Below are 27,032 nucleotides of genomic sequence, written 5' to 3'. Positions count from 1 at the left end.
CCAGATATTGTTGAGCTACAACTTCTGTCAGCCTTGGGCAGCATGGCCAACAGTCATGAACCAGCACAACATTGGCAGGGCTACGATAAGACACTGCCTAATAAATAAATATCAAAGAGGAAACAGAAACAGAGAGGGATTCCTGAGGAGTCCCCAACCAGGAAGGGGTAGGGAGAAGCATGAAAACACAACGTACTTATTTGCCCTCAACCTTTCTTCCACCAACCAAACAATAGGTTGGTCAACCTGTTCTCCTGCTTCTGTACCACACTGGAACTTCAAATCCAACTTTCCATTCCTGACCACAAGGCAAGAGAGCAGACAGGAAAGGGGTGGCCAAAAGCAGTTCCTGGGGAAGGTAATGAAAAAGAAGGCAGGGAACTCTTCAGTTGAGAGAGAGTTGTCCTCCCTCCAATTCCCTGGTGCCATGATGTTCTCCTTGATGCCAAGGCTCAGATAATGGTTCAGTACCTACAGACCTGCCTCTACTGCCCTGGGCACTCATGAGGGCTTGGGAAAGTGTGAATACTGCACCACAATACTGCTACAGCTTGGGGAGGGATTTTGACCCTTCATATTTTTCTGTATTGGTAGAGGGTTTTCATAGAATCATAGCATTGGAAATGACTCCCCCCTACGGCCATCTGGTCCAACCTCCTGCAATGCAGGAATCTCAACACGCGGTTCCCCATCCAATTCAAAACCACACCAGACCCTGCTTAGCTTTGCAAATGTGTGCTAGCATTTTAATAGCTGCCCCGCTAGTTTTCTTCTCCCCTGCAGAGCGCCCTTCCCCAGCTTTGAAGTAAGAATATAAGAAAAGCCCTGCTGGATCAGGCCAAAGACCCATCTATTCTAGGATCCTCCATCATGTCATGGATCAGATGGCGAAGGGGCCTATGTACCTGTGTGAATGCCCACCTGTGTGTGTGTGCATGCACACATGCAAGAGTGTGTGTGGGGGGGGGAAGAGTGGGGTTACCACATGCACCGTATAGCATGTGGTCCCCAGAGGGTTGGCCAAAGACAGAACGGATCCCAGGTTGTGCTGTCTGTGGTCTCTGTGCCCTTTGGAAGTCACCTTATAGCATTCCTTATTCCCCCATTATAAATAAGGATTTGAAAACTACTAGTTCCATAGTGAAAAGGAGTGGGTTGGTTAGATGAGAGGTATTAAAGGAAATAATCTGTATTCCTGACAGGTTAGTAAAATGGTTCAGAACACTTTGTCCTTTTATATATATACGGTATATATATAGAGAGAGAGAGAGAGAAGGAAAAACATTGCCTCTGTACCACTGCCAATGTCACCAAGACCTTGAGTACATCTGTCATTCAAGTGACGGCGAGACCTGTTAAACTTCTCCAGAAAGTCCTCTAAACTTTTGCCTTAGTGACTTGGTGTGACTTGCAGACAAGATTGTATATCCCAATATGAACCCACGTAGTAGGACATAAACATTAAAAAACACATGTCTTAAGAATTTCGTTCTGTATAGTTCCTGTAACTTCTGAAATCACAGTTGCCGTAGTGCAGGACAAGTGGTGATGTTTGAAACCTGAGCAGGCAGAGCCTGATGAACCTGCTGTGACCAAATGTGGCACCTAGAGAATCTGGCAGATTGGAGGTGGAGCCAAGTGCGGCACACGGGAAGTTGGGGTGGAGCCTGAATAGAACCTGGTGGCTTGTGGGTGGAGACTTGCAGAAAATGGTGTGCCTGGGCCTGGCAGAACCTTGAATTCATTGGCATTTCAGAACCCAATGTTTTATAATTGCAATATTTCACTGGTCAGACAAATCAAATACTGAACTGATAAGTGCTCAGATAAGGATAATCAGAATTTGTTTTGAAAGTCAAGTTTGCCTTTATGGGCATAGCCAGAGGGACAAGGGGGCAGCTGCCCCCCAATCATAAAAATGCTTAACTAAAATTAGAAATAATCAGAATATTTGGAATTGAAATGCTCACTGAGTTCACTTGGATGATATTGTGGCGCTTTCTAGTGACACAACTGGAAACCTGACTGAGCAATAGGCGTGGCTTCTGCAAACTGCCCAATTGTGTCACAGGTAGCTCGGTTCTGGAACAGGACAGGTGGGTGTCCTTTCCCCCTCCCCGCCGATATAAATCCTGACCGTGCCCATGTTTGCCTTCATAAGATGACATAGGCAATTTATGTCTTTGGATTTTTAATGTTTTAAATATAGAACTAAAACAAAACTTGAGTGACAGCTGATGTAGCAAAACAGAGCAAATTTATTATTTATTTACATAAATAAATCTGTGTTGATGATGCTTGGAATAGTTATTACAACACAAAGACACATCCCTGCCTGGAAGAGCTTTAGGATCAAAAACTGGCTGGCCAGTCGTCCTCCCTTCCATGACTTGCTGAACATATAGTTTGTACGGCATCGTTGGCAAGTGTGTTAGAGATCTGGCAGGTGTGACCCTGTGTGTCCCCCCCCCCCCATCCCACACACAAAGAGTGCTTGTTTGAACATCGCTACTAGGAGACGTTGTGATGGCTGGCGATGTGTGTGCAGCAATGACCCTAGAGTTGTGTTTACAACAGTGTTTTCTGTGTTTACCTTTATTATCTTGCACACATTTATTTGAGCAAATTGCAGTTGGGGGATGCCCGCTGGACAAGACGTTAAGAGGTTTGTTTTCTGGAAAGCATCTTGTTCATTTTATTTTCTTCGGAGGTTGTTTCCTAGTTGATTATAACTGCCTGAATTCTTGTGAAATGCAATTGGCTTTTACTCTCGCACTTTAATTTAGTCATTGTTTATTGCTGCATGGTTAAATTTAACGTTGACTGCTTATCTGCAAGTCTACCATTACTTTAATGTGAAGGGGGGTTGTTTATATAATAACATCAAATTGGTATGTGTGGGATATTTGGCAAGAAGTAAACTGAGGCGAGAAATGGAGGTAGGAATTGGAGTGTAGCAAGCCTGCACCCATGGAGGAAATGTATGTCTTTTGCTGGATTCTGCTTTTAAAAATCTAAATAAAACAATCCCACCACCCCCAAGATATATATTAGGAAAATTCTCTTGAATGAGACCATGATGCAGAGTATGCTGCAATAGTGTGGTAACCCTGTGGACTGCCAGTTTTTGAAGGAAAATCACTGCAAGGAAGCACTCTATGAATAATAAACTGCAGATCAGAGGGTCACATTCCCAGTAAGCAGGGAAGTGTATTTGATTGGCAAAAATGTCAATTCCACCAAACCAACCTCAATCAGGCATCAGCACTGTTATTATTATATTTATTCATCTGATACTTCATACAAATCTACAGCCTTGTTCCTTGAAGATGAGGAATAGAATCATAGAATTGTAGAGTTGGAAGGGACCCTGAGGACCACCTTAGTCCAAACCTCTGCAATGCAGGAATATGCAGCTGTCCCATAGGGGGATCGAACCTGCAACCTTGGCATTATCAGCACCATGCTGTAACCAACTGAGCTATCAAGCTGATCACCCCAGGGTCATGACACTCCTGCGCCCATCAACCACCTTCAAAACACCTCACCATCCAATCCCCTTTCCAGTGTGCCAGCCTTTCACAGTTTACATGCCAAACCCCCTTTACTGGCATTGCTGCTGCCCCTTCACCAGCTGCCCGCCTTACCAGCTTGTCTTCGCCCCACCCAAATCCCATAACCAGCTTTCCACTTGTCCCCTGAATCCTTTCCAAAATCCCACCACCTGCCCAAACAATTTCTCCCACCCTCATCCTGCCAGTCCCAAACATCCATGTAATCCAAGGATCTGTTGACCCAAGGCTACCTCTTCCATTCGTTCTTCCCTCCCCTTGACTGCTAATGCTGACAAATTGCACATGCTGCCCCAGGTCTTTTTTAAATGAGTTTTCATGGCAGGGGCATGAATTCAAAGGGGCACTTTAGAATCATGGAATTGTAGAGCTGGAAGAGACCACAGGGGTCACCTAGTCCAATGCAGGAATCTTTTGTCCAATGTGGGGCTCAAGCCCACACGTCTCATGCTCTACAAACTGAGACACCCCAACAGTTGTCTTTAAAATCAGGCAAAAGGGCATTTTTAATCTTCATTTTAAATAATTAAACACAGTTCTATATAAAAAGAAACTTCATGGAAGAAATATATTTTAATAGTAATTGATGGCAGTTTAAAGATACTTGGCTTCTAAAACTTGTTCAGAACTCCAAAAGATTTTTTTTAAAAATTATTTAACACAATCCCACTCAGCATAAATCTCTAGAACAGACTGATATTATCTCCTGTCTTGGGTTGGGGGAAAAAAAGGGCAACAGCAGGCCAGGGATCTAATGCAAGGCAAGGAGGGGACTAGGAATTCAGAGCGTGTTGCTGATTAGAGTGGACGCTCGGGTTGCAAACATAATCCGTGTGGGAAGCATGTTCGCAACCCGCAGCGTTCGCAACCCGCAGCGCCGTATCTGCGCAAGTGCGGGTCGCGATTCGGTGCTTCTGTGCATGCGCAAAGTGCAATTTAGCACTTCTGCACATGTGCAAGCATTTGGGTGCACATTTGTCCTAGTATACATACAGTGGTACCTCTTGTTAAGAACTTAATTCATTTCAGAGCTCCCATTATCCCTGGCCATTGCTTCCTGGGACTGATGGAAATTGAAGTTCAGCTTAGCAGGCTCTCCACAGCCTCTGCCCTCAACCCAATGTAATGTCATATGTGTACCATACATTTAAAGCACATTACTTCCTCTGGAGAATCCTGGGAGCTGCGCAGGGCTATGATTCCCAGCCCCCCCATACAAATTACATTCTCAGTGTTTTTTGCTGGAAGCAACACACTTTGAATGTGTGGTGTGGACCCAAATCATGCTGATATTGGTGTTTAGGTGAGCTGTGCAATGTCAAATGCTAAAAGACGTGCAAAACTCTGAGCCTTGGACTTCCACAAAGCGTTTGATGAAGTACTTCACCAAAGACTCCTGAGTAAGCTTAGTGTTCGTTCTGTACATTTCCACTTCTTTCTGTAGTGGCAGCAGCAATAGACAGCAAATAATTGTTTATGATGTCTGCTAATCAGACTTGACAGTCCCAGGCACCCAGCCTTGCCCGAGGTTTTGTAACAGAGTGAAGCTGCTGGTGTACTGAGCCAGTGCAGATGGGGAAGCTCTGGCACTGAAATACTCCAAGGTCTAATTTCTTTGCGTATCTTTATCCAGCTTGCCAATCATAAATTGGCTTCTAACGTGGCTCATGACAATTTAAAGAACAACAACAACAATACAAGTAGCAATGCATTTGGAACAAATATGCTGGGGATGGGATGGGGGTTCCTAACTGGGTGGGGTTGCATCTGCTTTGGCCCCGTGTGCCCTGCCCTCTCAATAAGCACCTTGGCCACTGTCTCCCCTTGGACTCTTAATTGTTCAAGCCTGTGGTCTCTGGAATCCACTTCTGCAATCCACTGCTGCACACCTCTCAGATGCACTTGCTTTGGCTAATGTCTGGAGCCTCAGGGTTATGTTGGGAAAAGGAGGAGAAATGCCAATGGATTTTATGTATTGGTGCTTATTTATTATATCTCCATCCCACTTTCCCCCCAAGGAGGTGAACGTGGCATACATGGTTCTCCCCAATCCAGTTTCCTCCTTAAAACAACCCTGCGAGGCGGACTCAGAGACAGTGGTCACTCAGTGAGCTTCATGGCCGAATGGGGATTTCAACCTTGGTTAAATTTCCTTCTGTTCTCTGGAGAGGTTTTGAGCTACTGTTTCCTGCCTTTGGGTTGGGGCAGGTTATACTTCCCAATTAATAAATAAATATCCCTTGCAGGTTTATGACCTGATTCCTTGGGTATGGCTTGATTCCTATTGGATACTTTATGGGTAGCCCATAAAGGCATCAGCTAGTCTGTAAATAGATGGATTACAGACTTTGCTATGTTTACATTCTGGTTTTTTTAAATAGATATTTATTAAAATTTCAGGAATTATATACAAAAAACAAACAAAACACAGACAAAGAACAAGTATAATTTCCGTCCCTTATTTTCTTATCCTTACTTCGCTGACCTCCTCCTACCTCCCCTTTCTGTATTCCAATTTCAAAATATTTATTCAGCAAGTCCTCTCCCTTAATTTCATTTAGTTTTAACCATTCCTTTCTTTTAACTTAAACATTACTGCTATAAACCACTTAGCTTCTAAACCATCATCATTCTAACATTTATTAATTTTGCCGTGTTTCTCAACCCTTTCTTCATCTTTGGTAACCTTATTTTCATTTGGTTTAGTTCATTTAAAAAAGAAAAATCCAGTTTTACCTTATCCAAACTTAATCATCGAACTCATACCTCAGTTCATATTCTTAAAACATTTTTTCTAAGGTCGACCAAGGTTCCCTTCCACGAATTTCCCAGTTTACATAGCAATAATATAAGAAAATGAAAACAACAAAATAAATTATAATTATGACCCCTTTGGATTCCCCAACTCCTCCCCCCTTCCCGGTTTCAGCCCCCCAAAATGTCCATCAGTCTTAATCTATTATCAGCCTGGAGATCTCACGTCCGAGGCACTGGATTATCTTTCAGATCCTCTCTGCCGGTCTTTTTGATAGACCTTAATATTAAACACCAAATCTATGTTTACATTCTGAAACTGTTGAGTGATTTTGAAAGAGCTACCTTTCCCCTCAATCTAGTGAACTACTTTTAATGACATGGGCCAGTGCTGTGTTTTTTGGCATTCTGGACACTAGCAATGAATGTTAACATAGTGCATCTGCATTAGCACAACCAAACACCTTAACCTGCCCCAGCTGCAACAAAACATATCTTTCCTGTATCTGTCTCTACAGCCACAGCAAGCACATCAACCTCCCAACAGTTCGACTTCACTTCTAAATGTGCACTCCTCCATTGTTTCCCAAGACAGATGGATGCCAACCAACTCAAGAGTGGCTGGGTATGGCCTGCACAGCGATCTAACAATTGATTTTAAACAAGGCTGCTGCCTGGAAGTTTGTGTGTCACAGTGGGGATTGGGGAGAGAGGTTTTTATTTTAATTTGGCCATTAAAAAAGAAAGACATTTAAACATCTACAGCTGGCTGGCAAAATGACTTCTCAGAGTGTTGCTGTTTTGTTTTGTTTGTAGGGGGTAGGATTGAAGCTGATTAGCTGATGCTAATTTAGGCAGATGCTAATACTATCTGCTTTTGAATTATGGTGCTGGAGGAGACTCTTGAGAGTCCCATGGACTGCAAGAAGTTCAAACCTCTCCATTCTTAAGGAAATCAGCCCTGAGTGCTCACTGTAAGGACATATCCTGAAGCTGAGGCTCCAATACTTTGGCCACCTCATGAGAAAAGAAGACTCCCTGGAAAAGACCCTGCTGTTGGGAAAGATTGAGAGCACAAGGAGAAGGGGACGACAGAGGACGAGATGGTTGGACAGTGTTCTCGAAGCTACCAGCATGAGTTTGACCAAACTGTGGGAGGCAGTGGAAGACAGGAGTACCTGGCGTGCTCTGGTCCATGGGGTCACGAAGACACGACTAAACAAAAAATACTATCTGCAGGTATGCTTGCTTCTCACTTACTGAACCTGCAAACAGAATTTACTATAAATGCCACCATATGTATCCAGTCCTCTTGAGCTGATTTGTTGCAGAGAAATCCTTGATGATGAGCCTTAACTGCTTCCCAAGCATACATACATCATCAGAATGGGAGCCAGATACTGCATTGTATCTCTCTTCTATACTACTTGAAAGCTTAAGTTCAGCAGTTAGGGCAGGACCCCTACCCTAAGTTCCTACCCCAGCCCTAAGTTCTCACCATCTGACCATGCCCAAAGCCTATCCAAATGGGTTCTAAGATCAGCTGACCAGGTCAACCACCTGATTCACAGCAGTCTCACAAGGATACCGGCCATGAGGAAGACTGCCCCAAGAATGTGCTACCTTCCAGGAAAGCGATCTTCAGGTATGTTTACACAACTGTAGGTAAAAACAGATTTACACTATGAAGTCATGTTGATTTTACACCACTCTGCGGTATAAGATTCCCCACCCCCACCCTGAACCCCTGAAAACTGTAGCTTGGTGGGGCTGCGCTGTTAGAGATCTCTAGCCTTCTGTGCAAAGTTATAGCTCCCAGGCTTCTGCACTGGAAAGGGAATTATTATGGAACCAGTTTACATCCGTGGTGTGGATGTGTTCTAATTGTAACCAAATACAATTCTGCAAGACAAATCTTGAGGAAATGAACAATAACAGCACTTACTATGCTCCTTTGTAGCTCCCATTCATTTCAATGGGACTCATGCGGAAGAACTTACCACACTTTCCTTGCTGTTTCCCCTCCATTGCAGTGTTTTGACATCATATCAAAACCTATGTGGCTTTCCTAAACTATTCTACTTTTCTGTAAGAGAGCTGTTAAGTTACATCACAAGTCAAGGAGTTCTTCCTGAGTATGTAGAGAGGTTTTCCATTTACTGACATTCTTGCTGATCCTCTCTTTCCATGATCAAAGTGGAAAATCTTCAAGAGTTATTTTCCACGGGATCAACTCTATCGGCTGTTTGTAGCTTATTAAAATGCAATCCAATCTCTTGCTGAATGTCACTTAGCTGCTGGTTTCAGTGTAACAGAATCTAGCTGCTTCCACCATTTCTTAATCTTATGCTGGTACAGTATTCAGTCTATACTGGAAAGGTGACCTAATATCAGCCTTGCAAACATTTTGTTGATCCTGTAGTACAGGGACTGCTACTGAAGCAGCTGCTTTAGCTTCAGCGATGAGGGTAGAATTTCAGTACTGGACAAACGCCATCTCAAAACAAAATCTAGAGGTCTTCCTAGAAGATGTTTGAGATCTGGTGAACCTCTAAAGCAGGGGTGGCAAACTTGGGGAGAGGATTCCACCTCACCTGCTAAGTTGCTCAAGGGCCAGATCTGTGGCATGTGACTAGTTGTGACCTCACAAATGCCCTTTGTTACATAAGCACAGTCCTGCTGTGCCTTTCCTTTGAGAGTTATGCTCTCCTCATCAGTAACCTGTACCAGCAAGGCTACAGCTTCTCTCTCACCCATTCCTTGGTCTGTGGCCCAGTGAAGTGTTGGTTCGTGAGATTATTGAGGTGCAAAGAGGGGGTTCCAGTGGAGCTTTGAGAGCTACCTAGCCATTGGAATATTGGAGTTCTTGTACTATTTTAAGTCAATGTATTCTAATGAAAAGGGGAGGGGGTCTTTTTTAGACAGATGATTTCTCATAATACCTTTACAGTGGTACCTCAGGTTACATACACTTCAGGTTACATATGCTTCAGGCTACATATGCTTCAGGCTACAGATTCCGCTAACCCAGAAATAGTGCTTCAGGTTAATAACTTTGCTTCAGGATGAGAACAGAAATCGTGCTCCGGCAGCACAGCGGCAGCAGGAGGCCCCATTAGCTAAAGTGGTGCTTCTGGTTAAGAACAGTTTCAGGTTAAGAATGGACCTCCAGAACAAATTAAGTACTGTACTTAACCTGAGCTACCACTATATTCCTTTTTTATTGTTTATTTCCTACAAATTCCCATCTGCTATTTTCTTTACCTTTCCTAGCTGACAGCAAAAAGGACATGGCCTTACTGAGAAATGACGAAACTGGTTGACTGTATGTTTCCTGAATCCTGGGGTTGTTGTTTTTTAAGAGGAAGATACTATTGTCTCTGCAGAACCCCAGCAGGAGGTGAAAATTAAGTTTGCTGATAACCTAGGATTAGTGTGCTGATCTTTACATTAAGTATTAAGAGCTCAGAATATTTACCAATGCCTTCCTGGACTCCTTTGAGATAAGGAATTGTACCAGGGTGAAAACAGTTCATTGAGGGGCATATTTTATATCAAGTTATGCCTACCTGACTGATCTGCAGTAATAAACTACAGGAAAAAATCAGACTGACATATGCTATTACAGGGGGCTGCTAATAAGTACTAGGAAAAAGTGCAGGCACCAAGGACCATCTTAAAATAAACCTTCTCCTCCTCTCTTACATGAAAGGAAATGCCATTTGGAAGATGATACCTGTTCCAGCATACACATTAGGACCTGGGAGACCAGGGTTCACCACTGAGCCATGGAGTTCACTGGGTTACCTTAGCCAGGCATTGTCTCTTAGCCAGGCATTGTCTCCTGGTGAGCTCTGACTGGGGAAAAAAACCCTAGTTGTGAGAATAAAAATGGAGGGGGAGTTGTGGAGAGAACTTTGTACACCAGTTTGAGCTCCTTGGAAGAAAGGGGGCCTAGAAACAGTGGCGTAGCGTGGGTTGTCAGCACCCGGGGCAAGGCAAGTAATTTGCGCACCCTAACCCGTGGATTTGCGCCCCCTAATCTGTGGATTTGCGCCCCCTAACCCTAACCCCCAGATGTTGCGCCCGGTGCGGCCGGCCCCCCCTGCACCCCCCACGCTACACCACTGCCTAGAAAGGTAGGAAAGGAAAGGAAACAAACAAACAAACAAACAAACAAACAAACAAACACTAAACACAAAGGATGCTTCTTGCTTCAGAACTATTGTTTTGGTATGTGCAAATATAACTAACTGAGTCACTGACTTGGCATGTTTATCTAGAAGTCCCATTAGGTTAAGTCATGCCACTTACTCCCAAGGAACTGGGCGCATATAATTTCACTGTGAACTCATACACTTGATTGACTGAGAGTTCTTTAATCAAGTGATAGCTCTAAGCATTTGTTGTTGCTGTTGTTTTGTACTGGCTCGTGTTGTCCCCCCCCCCCCATGCAGCTTTGAGGAGTAATGGACTGACAGCAGGCTCAGAAGAATAATGAACTCTCCCAAGTTCAAAATGGGTTGAGGATGGCTTCCAGAGTTCATTTATTACAGAAGCCTCTGGCAGTGGGGGAACTCCAATGGCACAAAGGTGGAGAGATCAAGCTTCCCATGCACAAAGTGCTTGGCCAGAATCTGAGTTTAAGAGTCTCAGGAAGCAGATTCAAACTATCTTTTGAAAAAAAAGCAGGCAAGCAAACTTCAAGATTTGCATTTGGACAACCTTGGAGAAGTGCTACTAACCATTCCTTCATTGCAGGGGGTTGGACTAGATGACCCTCAGGTCCCTTTCAACTCTACAGTTCTATGATTCTAGGAGTAACAAGTACGAGTTACAATGGTCAGACCCCATAAGAAGGCAGCTTCCTATGTTCACAGGTAACTCACCTGGTTCAGGAAGAAAGTCATGACAGGAAGAAACCCTGACTGTCAATAACTTTGAGGCACCATTTGGGGAACACAATTTGAAGAACAAAACAGATATGCAAAATGAAACCAAACAATTCAGGGGCAATGATATGCCAGCCAAATAAAAGCTCAAATAGGTCAATTCTTCTAGAAATTGACTTGAGTATTCAGATCATTTGAGATGGAACAAATATTGCTGCCCCACATGCCACCTTTCTCCCTCAGAACCGATTTTTGGTGTCAGGCAGCCGTGAATACTTCAAAAACACCTAGACGGAGAAATTAATCTATCTTGCAGAGCATATTACTACATTAAGCCCATGTCTGATACAGCAAATAATGCAGCACTGTAAAGCTGAGACTTCTTATAACGATTCTCTCCCTCCCTTTGTAGAAGCACTCCAGTGCAATGGTTTTATAAGAACAGTTTTATGGATGGTTTGGTAGAGCTGAGTTTGAGAAATAGAAGTTTTCACCTTCCACCCTGCAACCCACGTGGATCTCAGAAGCAGGGCTGTACTACTGGAAAGCTCACTCAGTGGCTAAAAGGCATGGCAAGTGGGAAGTCTCACATTTTGCTTTGAGTTGTGGGGTGATAAAGGACTTATTTCACCCTTAAATAGCAAGTATTAACTGGGTCAAGATCCACCCCAACAATTTTTGGTACTCTGAAACAGTGCAATTCTAGACATGTCTCCTCAAAAGCAGGGATGGATGAATCAATCTGTCAGTTTCAGTTTCTCTCAGCTTCTCATTTTTCCAGTCTAAAGTTCAGCTTGCCACATTTCCACATCAGTTTGCATTTAAACAAAAAAACAAAAAAAAGACCCATTGAAAACAGGCATTTCGGTGCACATTTGTCCTAGTATACATACAGTGGTACCTCTGGTTAAGAACTTAATTCGTTTCAGAGCTCCCATTATCCCTGGCGATTGCTTCCTGGGACTGATGGAAATTGAAGTTCAGCTTAGCAGGCTCTCCACAGCCTCTGCCCTCAACCCTTTCCCAACCTTCATGCTTTCTAGAACAAACAAGCAAGAAGCCATGCAGCCATGGCTCCCTGCAAGTGAACTGAATCTCTCTAAAAGAGATTTTATAGCTTGCATATATGCTAACCCAAAGAGTGCATGATCCTTCTTGTAAGGAAACCAAGTTATTTCTTTTTAAGTTGTTTGGAACCTTTTTTCATATTTGTTTTACTGCCAGCAGATGGAGACTCGTTTGCTGCAACTTCTGGAAAAATTCACTTACCGGTATTTGGAAAGCTAAATGTCTGTGATTTATTCTAGCCTAAGTATTTCCACGGAGAATATTTGTTTAAGGTGGATGAGGGCAGATGTAAAATCTAAGCAAATTTTGATATGCTTGGATGAATTGCCATTGGAGAGTAGGAATCTCTCTTCCAAATGTGTCTCTCCAACAGAAAGCAGATGATCTCATAAAATTTCTGCACCCAGTTGAACATGCAGAATGTACTAACTTGGAGGTTTGCTAACATAAAGGTCACACTGAACAAATTAATATAACATTTTACAGTGGTACCTCGGGTTAAGAACTTAATTCGTTCTGGAGGTCTGTTCTTAACCTGAAACTGTTCTTAACCTGAGGTACCACTTTAGCTAATGAGGCCTCCTGCCACCGCCGCACCGCCACTGCACGATTTCTGTTCTCATCCTGAGGCAAAGTTCTTAACCCAAGGTAATATTTCTGGGTTAGCGGAGTCTGTAACCTGAAGAGTCTGTAACCCGAGGTACCACTGTTTTGCCAAATATATGGCTCCCCAAGAGATTCTGTTGAATCTCCTCTCTCAGCTCCGCTACACAAACCCCCAAGAATCACCTCTCAACTCTCATCCCTTTGTTTGCTGTAAGAAAGTGCCTCTACATTACAGCAATCATTGCAGCAATCACTACACAAGGAGACTGAGCAATATCTCAGATGCCAGCGCTCTTCTGGCGTGAAGCACAGGCCAACTTTGAAGCTGTGGTGTTATGAAAGGAAAGACAACTCATTGCAAAGAGCATTATCTGAAGCACTACAATAGCAGCTATGTAACTGCATATTGTAGGATGTAGTGAGTGAATTGTGCAACAATTAAAAATATTGTTAAAATTTGCTCACTTGCCGTATGTGTTTGGATTCTCTACTGGCTGAAGGTAGATAAATAATAGTTGGCACTATCTGTACAGCAACATTACTTCCTGCTTAAGAAGGTGGCAGTGGGAAAACATGGTGGGAGAGATAAGGTAATAGAAAATAAACCGGAGGTGGTGACTTTGGATGACATTTCGCTCAGCAAACGAGACTGCTTGGCTTGCTGTGCTGCAGCTTAATACGATTTCTTGCAATGATTCTGGAATATAAAATGTAGCCACGTCTGCTAAGATCCCATTGTGATAACCTTAATTAAAAATACATTGTAATCATACATCACAGAGATGCATGCTCATAAGAGAATTTAATCCAAAGCTACCTGCAACCTTTCCAGCTGAGATCACCAACCATCAAAAGTGTGATTTCAAAATTGGACCACAGTCTACCGTGTGTGATAATTGACAGAATCATTCCCCCCCCCAACTCTCTCCTGCTCCTTCATTTTTCTGCCTGTGCATCAAATCAAGAAATGTAATGGGTGCTCTCTGACCCCAGAACAGGGGCTCTCATGCTAGCAAATGGGTGAATTTTAACATTACACAACAGAGGAATCTGGTGCAAAAGTTGTGCTAGCAGACATTTGTGGCGTAACAGATGGTGCACTCTGTTGTGCAACGAAGTCACAACGACCTGCCTATTAGTGTTCTTGCACAATGTTCCACTGATAAAGCATTTTGCCACTGGAACAAGTTTTCTGCTAAGTGACTTCAGCTTGGTGCTATATTGGATAGAACCCATGGGGGAAGGGTTGTAATTTTTATTTCCCCATCGGTTAATGGTCCTCACAAGCTGAAATACGATGTTATAGTCTCACAAGCTTCACTTTGGAAATGATTGTGTCAGATACGGTGTTCTCAGACTTTCTTCTCAAACTTGATCATTTCCTCTTCCTCAAGGGAAGAGAAGCAAAATTTCCTCAAGCTTCACCAAGATCAGGAACTTAGAAAAGAATGACATCTCAGTTGTTATATTCTGCTCATACTCGGGAACAATCAGATCCAAATACATAGAATCAGGGCTTCACAATGGTTAATCAGCATGTTCCAATATGAATGTGAATGAATGAAACAAGTGAAGTGTCTCTGAAAAAGAAAAGGTCTCTTAGTCTAGTGGGCTTGAACCATTTCAAATGTCAGGGTCAGGGATTATGTTCTTCCACATAAATGATAGCATAAAGATACTTCCACATGGAAAACTAGAATGTCAAACTAGTCTAGAACCCTTCTCTCTAACATTGGTTTTATTTGGTGCAGGGGCATTTTGTATGGAGAAGCATTTTATCACATGACATTCCCACCCACTGAATTTGAAGTGGTATACACCTGAAACAAGGGATGCGGGTGGCGCTGTGGTCTAAACCACAGAGCCTAGGGCTTGCCGATCAGAAGGTCAGCAGTTCAAATCCCTGCGACGGGGTGAGCTCCCGTTACTCGGTCCCTGCTCCTGCCAACCTAGCAGTTCGAAAGCACGTCAAAGTGCAAGTTGATAAATAGGTATCGCTCCAGCAGGAAGGTAAATGGCGTTTCCGTGCGCTGCTCTGGTTTGCCAGAAGCGGCTTAGTCATGCTGGCCATATGACCTGGAAAAACTGTCTGCGGACAAACACCAGCTAATGGCAAGATGAGCACGCAACCCCAGAGTCGTCCACGACTGGACCTAATTGTCAGGGGTACCTTTACCTTTACACCTGAAACAGGTTGACTACTTCAGTGAGAACCCAGACACACAGCAGTACTGGACAGCACTGCAATATTTGGAATAGTTTTCTGGGAGAAAAAGGTCAGGAGGTACAAAATTTGTACCTTCTTCTAGCACCTCTCAATATTTCAAAGAGAGACTCGTTTCACACTTCGAGAGCCATAACTATTGTTCACCCAGAAACTAATGCCCTTCACATGCATGGTCTCTGTGTGTGTCAATTAGCACTGTTAATCCATGCCTTTGACTGAGAGCAAAGGTAGCCAGATGTTGTAGGCATACAGCTCTCATCATCCCTGACCACTGGCCATGCTGGTTGCGGCTGATGGGAGTTACAATCCAACACCACTTCAAAAATAAAAAAGGCAGTTACCTCGTTGCTGTCTGGGAGTGGGAATGAACACAAGAGATGGTACCCAGATTCCTAATCAAATCAAATCATGTGGAAGTGTTCAGTGAAGAATTGCCTGCTCTCTGTGCCAGCTGCTGTTTCAGGAGGAGTGGTGATTGAGAAACAGAATGTTCTGTGAATGGGAAAGGATAGGCCAGGATCTCAGCAGCTCTACCTTCACACTTGGGAGCTTGGCGGGTGAATGATAAAGAAGGAGAGGGGAAATGGAGAAAGGAGGAGTAGATTACCCAATTGCCTTCCCATACTTTCACTTTCTCGCACATTTCTGTTTCCTAAGTTCCCTCTAGAACCCTTTTTCCTCTGTGGGAAGTGTAGAATCCCACCCAGAGAAATTACGGTAGTTATTCCATTGGACGAAGTCTTCTGTGTTTGTCCCCCCAAAATAAAATAAAAAATACTATTATAGATTCAGCTGTTCCTTAATAGTTCTAGCCTGGTTTCTACTATGACAAGACACAATTCCTCCCAAAAAAATCCCATGTTACAATCTTGTTTCATACTCATATTTATTCCTCTTACTGCATTTACTTCTACTGCGGCATGTGTTTCTATTGCTATGATTCTTTAGAAAATCAATACTGACAGGAGATGAAGTGAATTTCACCCCCCTTCCTATTAGCAGCTTTGCAGACAACCAGCTATGTTTCAGAGGTGTTCCTAGGTAAGCTAGAGGTGTATTAAACAAACAAGTTAAATGTTTTCAACATCAGGTCTCTCACATTCTAAATATTTTTTTTTTAAATTTATATTCTCTTAAAACATCCCCAATTGCTTCCATTTACGTTAAGTGCCTAATGCAGGGGTTCACAACCTGCAGCCATCTGACTAATTCCATGCAACCCTTGGTCTAAACTGCAAGTAAACTATCAGTTCAGACCTCTGGAAAGAGTGATATGACTCTCTCCTGGCAGTATGCTGAGTGGGGGTGAATAGGGGGTGAAGAGAAAGAGAGAAAACAGGGTGGCCTAGAGGGAAGAGGAGTGGCTCTGTCTACCAAAGGCTTCAGTCCTATCCACGACCAACATTCAGCCCTTACGGGGGGGGGGGATTGTCTAGCCATATCTCAATTACTAAGCTTCAATTGACTACAGTACTTAAAACAGTGAGTCATTACTACTCATGAAATTTTCTGAAATTGCACATATTTTCAGTATGGTAGTCAAAACTTATTGCAGAGTTGTGCAATGTGCAGGCTAGTAGGAATAATAATAATAATAATATCAATCTGCAGGTACTTTGGGTTCCAAGTTTATATCTTGCCATCCTTAATAATAATTATTGTTATGATGCATTTTTCTGGTGATCGATTTTTAAATGCAAAAATCGTCATTACATGGGGTTCAAAAACATCCATGAAAAACCCCTCCCTCCCACTCGTTCACATTTTTCACACCCATTGTTGCCCTGATCTGCTGCTACCTTGCTATCATTTTTTATGTGAAAGCGCATTGTTTACACTCTTTTTTTTATATCAGCTCTTTTACTATGTAATAATCTGTATGGTGATGCACCATAAAATATGACTTTTAAATATCTGTGAGTTTTTAATTGCCTTCTGTACCTTTTGAATGCCCCACCCAAATTACCCCAGATTTGCAAAATCTGTCCCACACTCCAGTTTGATTCAGAAAAAGTCATAATATATCCATGTATATGGCATTTTGCAGAGTCCTATAAGCTTCTCTTCCAAATCAGGTTATTGTCTAATTGCATTATTTACTGCTGCACCTGGGTATAATTTCAGTGGCTCCACCTTCTGGTTTAGTTCAAATCTGAAATAAGAGAAAGGACTGCTACTATGTTGAAACATCATGACCATTATTTTGTTTATCAGACTTCTTCCTTCCTTTTGTATTTTTCTTTCCTACTTTTCATGTCAGGGCCAGGCAGTCCAATCTTATGTGTGTCTACTCAGTAAGTCAGTTAAGTGTGTGAGGGATTTGCGGTGCAGCGGACTTTCATGGTTTATCAGCCTAATTGCTCTATCCCTACCCTGCTAGCTATGCTCAAAATTTTCTCCTAGTTATCACATGGCTTGCAACTCTAGGAGTATCTTGGGCTTTAAACCACAGCTACTTTTGGGTTTCTGATCACCCTCTTTAACTGCTGTTTCTTTCAGGTCTCTTAGTGATTCATCTTTCCTTGTGTCTGCTTTTATCTGCTGCATTTGTGTTAGCTAATGGAAATGCCTGAGCAATTAAATCTGCATACGCTTTTGTTTCACTTTCTAAGACCTTTTCTGACTTCACATGGCAAATTACTGCCCTAGACTATGGTAATGCCACTGCGGTATACATAAATTTATTTAGCGCATGTTGCAACCCAATTCTACAATTGCAGCTTATTCTTAACTTGCCGTTTGTTCATTGCCTTTGTAAAAAATGGGTTGTGGTCTATTGCCACAATCGCCATCTAGCCTTATATATTAACTACAGAACATTTATTTGCCACTGCTATGTTAAGGGCACCAGCCTTTTCTGTGATGGTGCATGGGTTGAAATCTTTATGGATGCACCTGAAGTATAAAATTTTATTATGGCTTTTGCATTAGCTTCTCTTTTAAGGCATTCCTGCCTTCTTGAACTGTGTTCGAATTCATTTTATTTTTGATCAACTTTTCTGAACAGTACCATCTAGGCTGTTGTTTTCATGGTGATGTGATTTCACAGTGTAACGGAGGATGAGATCAAATATGACAAAGGGCAGTATACAAGCAAATAGGTTGATAAATTACCGGTATATTTGCTCAGATAATTGATAGCTTCTAGAAACCACGGGCAGTCATTCATTGACTGGGATTTGGCATTCTCTTGATGGTTCAGTGCTATCCCTTTTCACTCCTCTGGGTGAAATGGTTTCTCCCCCAAATGCCATTAAGTAACTTCTCCAAATATAACATGTTGCCAAATTGGGGGGGGGGGGAATCCCGAAAGCTGCAGCAGAGCAATATTTTTAAAACTGAAATGTCACAAAGTAGTGCGCAAGATTTCTCTTTAGGCTGGATTTCAAAATACAGGTAAAGGGTGGGGCAAAGGGGTAGATAGGAAACACCAGCCACAAATGTCTACAAATGTTGGGGCATCAGCACCATGACTAGATTTTATCACATACACAGCCAACCTGAAGAACAGTTCTGGAGCACTTGAAATCATGCTCACTACTTGGTGACATTTCAGCTGGTCCTAATAAAGGTATTGTCCTGCTGCAGCATTTGGATTTTCTCCAAACACATTCCTCTCGGTTTAATTTCCTAATTGGATTTCAAAACAACCTAAGCTTCTTTTATCGTGTTTCTCTTTACTGAGTTCTCCCACGGCCGGGAGGTGTTTCCCTGGGATGACATTATGTGCGTTCTCTGGGGTGGCCAGTGACCTCAACAGCACTTACTGCATCTGGTTAGCTCTGCTTTAAAATTGTCTCGTAACGCGTACGGCACCTGTCCACACGACCAATCAGCAGGATTACCACCTTGTTTCCCCGGATGATGTGCTCACATTGCTCATGTTGTAGGTCTGTGTAAGTACAGAAGCATCCACCGTACCACAGGCGGTCAGGTGGCTTAAGCTTAATTTGGTATGCTCTAACCTCCCGTTGGGACACGGGTGGCGCTGTGGGTTAAACCACAGAGCCTAGGACTTGCAGATCAGAAGGTCGGCGGTTCGAATCCCCGCGACGGAGTGAGCTCCCGTTGCTCGGTCCCTGCTCCTGCCAATCTAGCAGTTCGAAAGCATGTCAAAATGGGAAGGTAAACGGCATTTCCGTGCGCTCCTCTGGTTCGCCAGAAGCGGCTTAGTCATGCTGGCCACATGACCCGGAAGCTGTACGCTGGCTCCCTCAGCCAATAAAGCGAGATGAGTGCCGCAACCCCAGAGTCGGTCATGACTGGACCTAATGGTCAGGGGTCCTTTTACCTTTAACTTAACCTTCCATTGGAGTGTTGATTTGCACCAGGTCATAGCAGCCAACTCCTAGAGCCCACAATAAAATATTTGAGCCCTCCCCCAAGTTAGTGGGCATCACCATTCAAATGATGTGTGTGAACTGTGTCTTGTGATTGATAATGCAAGTCAGGGCTTACCTGGCCCCCTCCATATTTTATTCAAGATGGCACCCTACACCACGTACTTCCTCTGGCTGAGGTCATATTAGGTAAAGGAGATCAATATTGCCATGTGCGGGGAGTGGGGTGCAGGCAGCACTTTGTGCATATATTTATTTATTACATTTATATCCTGCCTTCTCTCTTATCCTTGCAACAATCCTGTGATGTAGGTTAGCCCGAGAGATAGTGATTGGTCCAAGGTGAGTTTCATAGCTGAGTAGGGATCTAATTTACTTAGGGCTGTCCTGTGTTATGTATTTTAGCGCATAAAAAAGAGTAATAATCACATTTTCTCAGCCCTAGCCTGACACTCTAATCACCAAACCACACTGCCTCTCAAGTGAGGAGGCATCAATTTGTGCCATTATGCTTTTGTTTTCAAATGATAACTGAAAATTTAGGGAAGGAGCTGGCATGGTTATGACCCTGGTTATTCAGCAAGACTAATGAATACTTACTGGACAGAAGAACAAATAAATTGATATTATGTTTCTTCATGAGGCTTCTATTTATAGAATAAATATTTATTTATACATTAAAAATGTGTTCTAAAGCAAATATTAATGTTAATATGTGCTATCTTAGATTGGTATTTTCTCCACAACATCCTGGAGTTTATATGATCCAAGAAACAGCTTTTGCAACTTTTAGCTTGACAGTATACAGGACTGCATTTTGAGAAATATTCTTTAAATCCACTGTGGAATTTTTCTGTACACAGAATATCCACAAGAGGGAACTCTAAAGATGAGTTCTTTCCTAACCCTTTCAATGCATCCCAACGTGCTTTTGAATGGGCAGAATGAAATGCAAAACTCATCCTATTTTTTGAACACATGCAGCGATACTATTTTTAAAATCATCCAGCTCTTCTGACATTCAGTAAGAGAATTAAGGTATGTAGGCTTGCAAGAACCCAGGAAACTGACCTATTTGCTCTTGTTCCCCATTGCAGAGCAGTCAGCCTGAGACAGTGCTCAACTCCTAGTTTGAGTTCAGTATTTTTAGCCTGGATAAGAGGCGACTGAGAGGAGATATGATAGACATCTTCAAATATCTAAAGGACTGTCACATGAAGACAGAGCAAGCTAGTTTTTTCTCCTGCTCCGGAGGATGGGACATAAGCCAATGGATTCAAGTTACAAGAAAGGAGCTTTCTATTAAGGGTCAGGTAGAACTTTTGTGGACTCTCCTTCGTTTGAGGTTTTTAAGAAGATGTTGGAAGGCCATCTGCCATGGATTCCTTAGTTGAGATTCCTGCATTGTCGGGGGTCAGACTAGAAGTCTCTAGAGGTCCCTTCCAACTCTACTGTTCTATGATTCATCATGTTGGCAAAGATACCAACAAAGTAGGTGGCTTTTCGGTTCCCTGGGCACATTAGCACTGCTTAGCTACACTGCGAAAAAAAGGAGCAACAGAGAGAAGATAACAGAGAATTTGGTGGAGGACAGTGCATGAAAGAAAGCAGGACAAACTCACATTAGGAAGCTCTAAATTAATTCTAGCATGGCAGAGCTGTGCCCTGCACGCACATTTGACAGATGCCATATTGCACTTAGCACAGAGGAACCGTGTTCTTTGTAGCAAGGAACCAGACCATTCTTCAAACAGTGGTGTGGGGCCCACAAGCTCCCCTTCCCAGTCAATCCCTCCCCTGTCACAGCTGGTCAAGCTCTTTAAACAAAAGCTGGTGCCAGGCATTAAGAGCTAAATAAGGTATGGAGCAAACATTGCTTGGATGCTGTTGGGACATGATGCACAACGTATCAAGGGAGAATTATTATATTGATATGAGATCTTTCAGCAGGGCTCTCAGGTGCCAGGTAACATGGCCACCCCAGATTTAGTTTAATGATGGATCCATTCAGGATATGTGGCACTTAAGACACCAGAAGAGCCTTGCTGGATCAGACAATAAAAGGTCTAGCATCTCATCTAACATTCTTTCCCCAACAGTGGTCTCTGGGAAGCCCACAAACAAGGCATTAAGGCTGTGTCCCTCCTCCAGCAACTGGTCCTCAGAGGTACACTGCCTCAGATCATGAAATATCCATTTAATTATCATTACTAATAACAGTTGGTTCCCCTTTTAAGCCATCTGGGTCAGCGGCACCATATCTTGCAGCAGCAAATTAAATAAATAAATTGTGCCTTCTTTGACTGCCTTGAGAATAGTTCAGCCTGAGGCCCAAAGCCCTAAATACTTGTTATAGTGCCTTTGCGACATTCCCATAACTTCATGGGCTCTGAACTTCTGCATGTGCAGTGACTTGGCTATTGCACCCTAAGGCACTTAATTGTGAAACAGCAATGATTCAGTTACATCCCGAGTATATTGTAAGTAGAAACGTGGATGTTTCTACTGGTTTTATAGTTTCTAGAGTCTAATTTATTTGAATGCTTCTGCATCTAGTTAACATTACTATTTTAAGACATCAGCCAGGTACTGTATTTGAACCCCCAGTCTGGATAGGTAATTTGAGCGTAGCCATATTAGAGTATAAAATGATTTTTCATAATATTAATGCAGAGACTCACATGAGAATAATTATTTTATTCAATTGCTGAAGGGGGGAGAGGAAGAGCTGAGCAAAGCACATTGGCAAACCTCCATGGGAATCTAAAAGAATGATTGAGAAACATTTTTCCATTGTTCACTGGGCTCTCAGCTGAGCCTGATCTCAATACTTCATGGTTTAAGATTTTATGTTTGTAGAAAATAAAGATGGGGAAAACTATTTTACCAATTATCAACTATATATGCCTCTTGTGCGCTTTCATGGCAGATTTAATAGGATTGTTCATCTGTAATATCTGAAGTGCTCAGATGCTACTTAATTGGCAATGAATAATTACTTTGGTAGAGCTCAACCTAGCCAAAGCTAAGCGCTTCCCAAGCTACAGTCTTTCTTGGGAATAAGCCTCAATGAACACAGTAGGGCACGCTTCAGAGTGAGCACCAGGGTTTAAATTAGAAGGATTTAGACTAGACGCTGGGAAGAACCATGCAACTGACTGCCTCCGAAGGTGGCAGACTCTCCTTCATTTGAGATCTTGAAACAGAGGCTGGATGTCCACCTGTCAAGCATGAGGGGGTTGTGGGTTTCCTGCATTGACAGGCGTTGGTTTAGATGAGCTTTGAGGACCCTTTCCAAGCCTACAGCTCCATGATTCAAATGCTTTAAACGTTAATGTGGATTATGGCTGTCTTGAAGCAGCTTTGAACTGAAAAGAAGAGAATCAATAGAAATATGAGGTGATGAAGTTTGCACCCCACCCTTCATCAAAGGAGCTCCATAGTTTGTGTGAGGGAGATTTCACAATGTGTGTGCTATTTCATCCCAGTTACATTTGTTTATTTAAAGAGCATAAAACCATCATTAAAATAGTCAAGGCTTTCCTTCCGCCACTGCTGCCAGTCTAAAGAAGCCCTTGTGAAACCAACACCACTTGTGAAGTTCCCCAGTCTTCCTGCTGTCTTGTTTCGCTCTTGCTTCTTTTGCCCCTTTTTAAATAGTGGCTGGAGTGAGTGAGCTGCCTTTGCCTTTCTGCCATGCACAACTGCATGGCAGATTAGATAGTGTACAGCCTCTGCTGAACAGGGCTACCAGGTTACTACCATGTCAATTTAAAACGAAAATTGTCATCCCGGAAGCCACATTCAAGGATTATAAAAGCAATGCCCTTTTGTCTACTTGCTGCTAAAATGTCCTTGGAGCTGAAGGAGCAGAAGTAGAAGGGACCTAGTTTAATGGCTGGTTATTAATTCACAGTTTATCTCCTTGCATTCCTCTTTTATTGATTCTCAGTCCTAGGGCTCATTAACTGGTGCAGAGGAGAGAGAATGCTCTAGAAATCCTGTAAGTTGGGTCAGCTTTCAGTGTATCAGGGTGGGGTGGTGCTCATTTAGAATGTTAGCCTTATTGGGATTTGCATGTTGTTGTTTTAAAAATCTTGAAATGTTTCTGAGTTGTGTCCTGCACAATCTTATGCCTGTCCTGCTGTGTTTAATGGGCCAGGTGAGTATGCATAGGACTGCAGCTTTATAATGTAATCCAATGGACATCTACTCAGAAGTACACTCCCATTGAATTCAATGGAATTTGCTCTCAAGTTATTGGGTATAATATGGCAGCCACAGAGTTTGAAAATGGTGCGATCAGTTTTGAGTTTTTATGATAGAAGGGCAGAAATATCTAATAAGTGCAGCGCTTCCCAAAACGTGGACTGTGGACCACAAGAATTCACAAGCTTCATTCAGGTGGTTCATGACTTGTCTGTAAAAATACAATTTAGAAGCCAAATCATAGAACATCTAGCACAGTGTGTTACAACGGCTACAACAGGCAGAAAACTCGTTGGGTTATCCGTCAAGACCCTCAGTAATTTTCAAGTGGGCCATGGGTGGGGGTGGAGTTTGGGAATCATTGCAATAACATACCTAATACCAAATTAAACATTAGTTAATTTTTGGGAAAGGCTGGCCCAAACCAGAAGCCCTGCATTTTAAAGTTTACAATGGTACCTCGGGTTACATACGCTTCAGGTTACATACACTTCAGGTTACAGACTCCGCTAACCCAGAAATAGTGCTTCAGGTTAAGAACTTTGCTTCAGGATGAGAACAGCAATCGTGCTCTGGCGGCGCGGCAGCAGCGGGAGGCCCCATTAGCTAAAGTGGTGCTTCAGGTTAAGAACAGTTTCAGGTTAAGAACGGACCTCCAGAACGAATTAAGTACTTAACCTGAGGTACCACTGTATTTGGCTTTCCTTTTCTTTTTGTATGGTCAGTCTTAAAAGTCCTCGCATTGCTGCTCCTTGTCAGCCACTGCTGCCCTACTGGTGTGTCACACTGTCCAAGAGAGCTGAATGACACCCCCCACCCCCCAAAAAACCCACCAAACCAAAAGCAGAAAAATGGGGAAAAGTTTTTAAATTCTGGGATTTAAATTCAAAATCTAAACATGAATTTTAACACAAGCGTTTCACTGTTCTTTTAGACTTGTGAATATTATTCTGATTTTGACAAGCTGCTGAACACCAGATGCTATTGCATGACAGCTATCAATTCATACCAAGGCTATTATCCACCATCTCCACACCCTCTGGGCATGGGAGTTTACTGCTGGCAACTCCATTTCCTACCAATAGCCCTTCTAGGAGTGGTGAGCTGGACATCCTGAATGGTATACATAAAGGACCGACATACATAAGGCCCCAGTTATCCTTACTATTTTTAAGTAGTAACAGTAGGTTGCAGTCGCAGTTTATATATCCTGCCCTTTGTCATAGACCCAGTATAAGTTGCAACATCATAACCATAATGCATACAATATGTAATGAAAAAAAGAGACGTCCCCCCCTCACACCAATAACCTGCTCCTTCTCTGCAAGTGCAGCCCCATTCAGAATAGGCCACCTCACCACTTCCTTGACCCAGGAACCACCACTCTGTAGGATCTCTATCTTGTCAAAATTCAGCTTCAGGTTATTGACCCTCAGCCACACCATTATTATCTAAGACCTGTCTTAGATGATGACAGAAAAAGAGCTGGGTGTCATCATAGTCCCATTATTGAAAAAGGGTAGAGATGAATGGTTCCTTTTGCTAAAACAGCTCCTCTCTACCTGTTCACAATTTCAAAGGCATCACAGCCTTATTAGCTCAGCAACATTATGGGTACCACTATTAGTTGTACTCTAATGAGGCATGCGGGGACATGGGTGGCGCTGTGGTCTAAACCACTGAGCCTAGGGCTTGCCGATTGGAAGGGCGGCGGTTTGAATCCTCTCGACGGGGTGAGCTCCCGTTGTTCGGTCCCAGCTCCTGCCAACCTAGCAGTTTGAAAGCACATGAAAATGCAAGTAGATAAATAGGTACTGCTCTGGAGGGAAGGTAAACGGCGTTTCTGTGTGCTGCTCTGGTTCGCCAGAAGCAGCTTAGTCATGCTGGCCACATGACCCGGCAGCTGTCTGCAGACAAACACTGGCTCCCTCAGCCTATACAGCGAGATGAGCGCACAACCCCAGAGTCCTTTGTGACTGGACCTAACAGTCAGGGGTACCTTTACCTTTACCTTTAATGAGGCATGCTACTGTAAAGTCATGTGATTGGCTCACGATGCAATTCCTTGGAAGTAAGTCCCCTTGAATTCAATGGACTTTACTTCTGAGTAGACCTGCATAGAAGGGAACAAAACAAACTGAGTCAGGGTTGCTGGCAGGATGTGCAATCTCATGGGCAGTTGACCCATAGAAATGAATGGGATTTCAGTGGGGATTGTGCAGGAGAACCCCTCACTGGATTGCACTCCCTGTCTGCGTGGGGGGGGGGGGGAAATTAGATAATATTATTTTATTTTTCACAATAATTCGAAAGGGAACACTGTAAAAGCCCCAAGTGGCTGACAGCTTAGGCGAAAGAAAAAACAACCCGGTGACAGATGCCAAAATGGACACCACTTGTGTCATAGGTTAAGTAACGATTATTTTATAATGGTGGCTTTATGCAGGAGCTATAAACATATGACGAACAGGAGAGCATGTCCGTCAGTGCACAGCCGGACTCGGCGGTGTTTACCGCTGGAGAGAGGGAGCGAGAGGATGGATCTGCCTAGATCTCTGCGGATGGCGCGGAGGGACGCGTGTGCAAATGGTCTCCAGGCGCACTGGCTTTTGCGCTTTGGGAATTCCGCGCGAGGGGAGACTCGGGCTGAATCCAGTCGCTGTGACGTTGACAATGGGCTTTACTTTCTCCTGGAATTCTCCTCCCCTCCCCCTGCATGTCATGTAGGTTTCATTGCCGGGCTGCTTCTGTTGCATTTTGGGATTAAGTCAGTCTCTCTCTCTCTCTCCCCCACCCTGCTGTCTGTGCCAATTTTAAAACCACGAGCCATATTCACGGAGATGTTTTTTGTTAAAAAAAATCCTGGTGGGTGTTTCGCTTTAAAAAAGAGAGCGACAAAAGCCCGCACAAAACAAAACACCCCCCCCCCTCGCATCACGAAGCACCTGTTTCTGCAACTCAACCCTGGCACAAGATCCGGCTCGCTGCTTTCGTTCATTTTCCCAGAACCCACGGCCTCCTTCCCTGCCCTCAGCCAAAGATTGATTTCAGATCTGGGCCGCGATAAAGAACAACAACAACGCCAACCATCCCAGCCGAACGCTGGGTTTTAAGAGCAGCCTTTAATCGGCGGGGATCGTGTCCCTCTCGGGTTGCCCCCTATGTCTCATTGCTCCTCCGATGGAGAACGAAGGAAAACAGAGAAAGAATGAATGGCAAACAGGCGAGCCAGGGTGCGGGGAGGCCGATTTCTACCGCCTTTCCTTCTTGCCATTTGGGGTCCTTCCTCCCCGGCCCGACCATTAGGCATGCAAGTCACTGAGATCTGCTGAGAAAAAGAGAGCGGCTGGGAAAACATCGGTGT

The 27,032-nt window shown here is 43.3% G+C and overlaps 3 long non-coding RNA genes across 3 annotated transcripts in view; 2 read left to right on the top strand and 1 right to left on the bottom strand.

Moving 5' to 3' along the window:
- Positions 1 to 7,303, top strand: part of LOC310706711 — a 55,757-nt gene extending 48,454 nt beyond the window's left edge. Inside the window, exon 3 of the long non-coding RNA XR_014526101.1 lies at positions 6,845 to 7,303. This is a non-coding gene — a long non-coding RNA (uncharacterized lncRNA). The remainder of the gene's footprint in view (positions 1 to 6,844) is intronic.
- A 1,712-nt stretch (positions 7,304 to 9,015) lies between these two features.
- LOC310706661 lies at positions 9,016 to 11,265 on the top strand. Its single transcript, XR_014526024.1, has 3 exons — positions 9,016 to 9,130; positions 9,600 to 9,726; positions 11,145 to 11,265. It is a non-coding gene; the product is annotated as an uncharacterized lncRNA (long non-coding RNA).
- Positions 11,266 to 20,740: 9,475 nt separating this feature from the next.
- Positions 20,741 to 26,271, bottom strand: LOC310706657. Its single transcript, XR_014526017.1, has 3 exons — positions 26,183 to 26,271; positions 25,680 to 25,781; positions 20,741 to 20,998 (listed from the first exon to the last, which is right to left on the bottom strand). It is a non-coding gene; the product is annotated as an uncharacterized lncRNA (long non-coding RNA).
- Between the last annotated feature and the right edge of the window lie 761 nt (positions 26,272 to 27,032).

The sequence above is a fragment of the Podarcis liolepis genome (assembly GCF_965112155.1).
Source record: "Podarcis liolepis genome assembly, chromosome: 5".
NCBI lineage: Eukaryota > Metazoa > Chordata > Lepidosauria > Squamata > Lacertidae > Podarcis > Podarcis liolepis.
The sequence above is the reverse complement of the archived record's forward strand: the minus strand, read 5'-3'. Positions and strand labels throughout refer to the sequence as shown.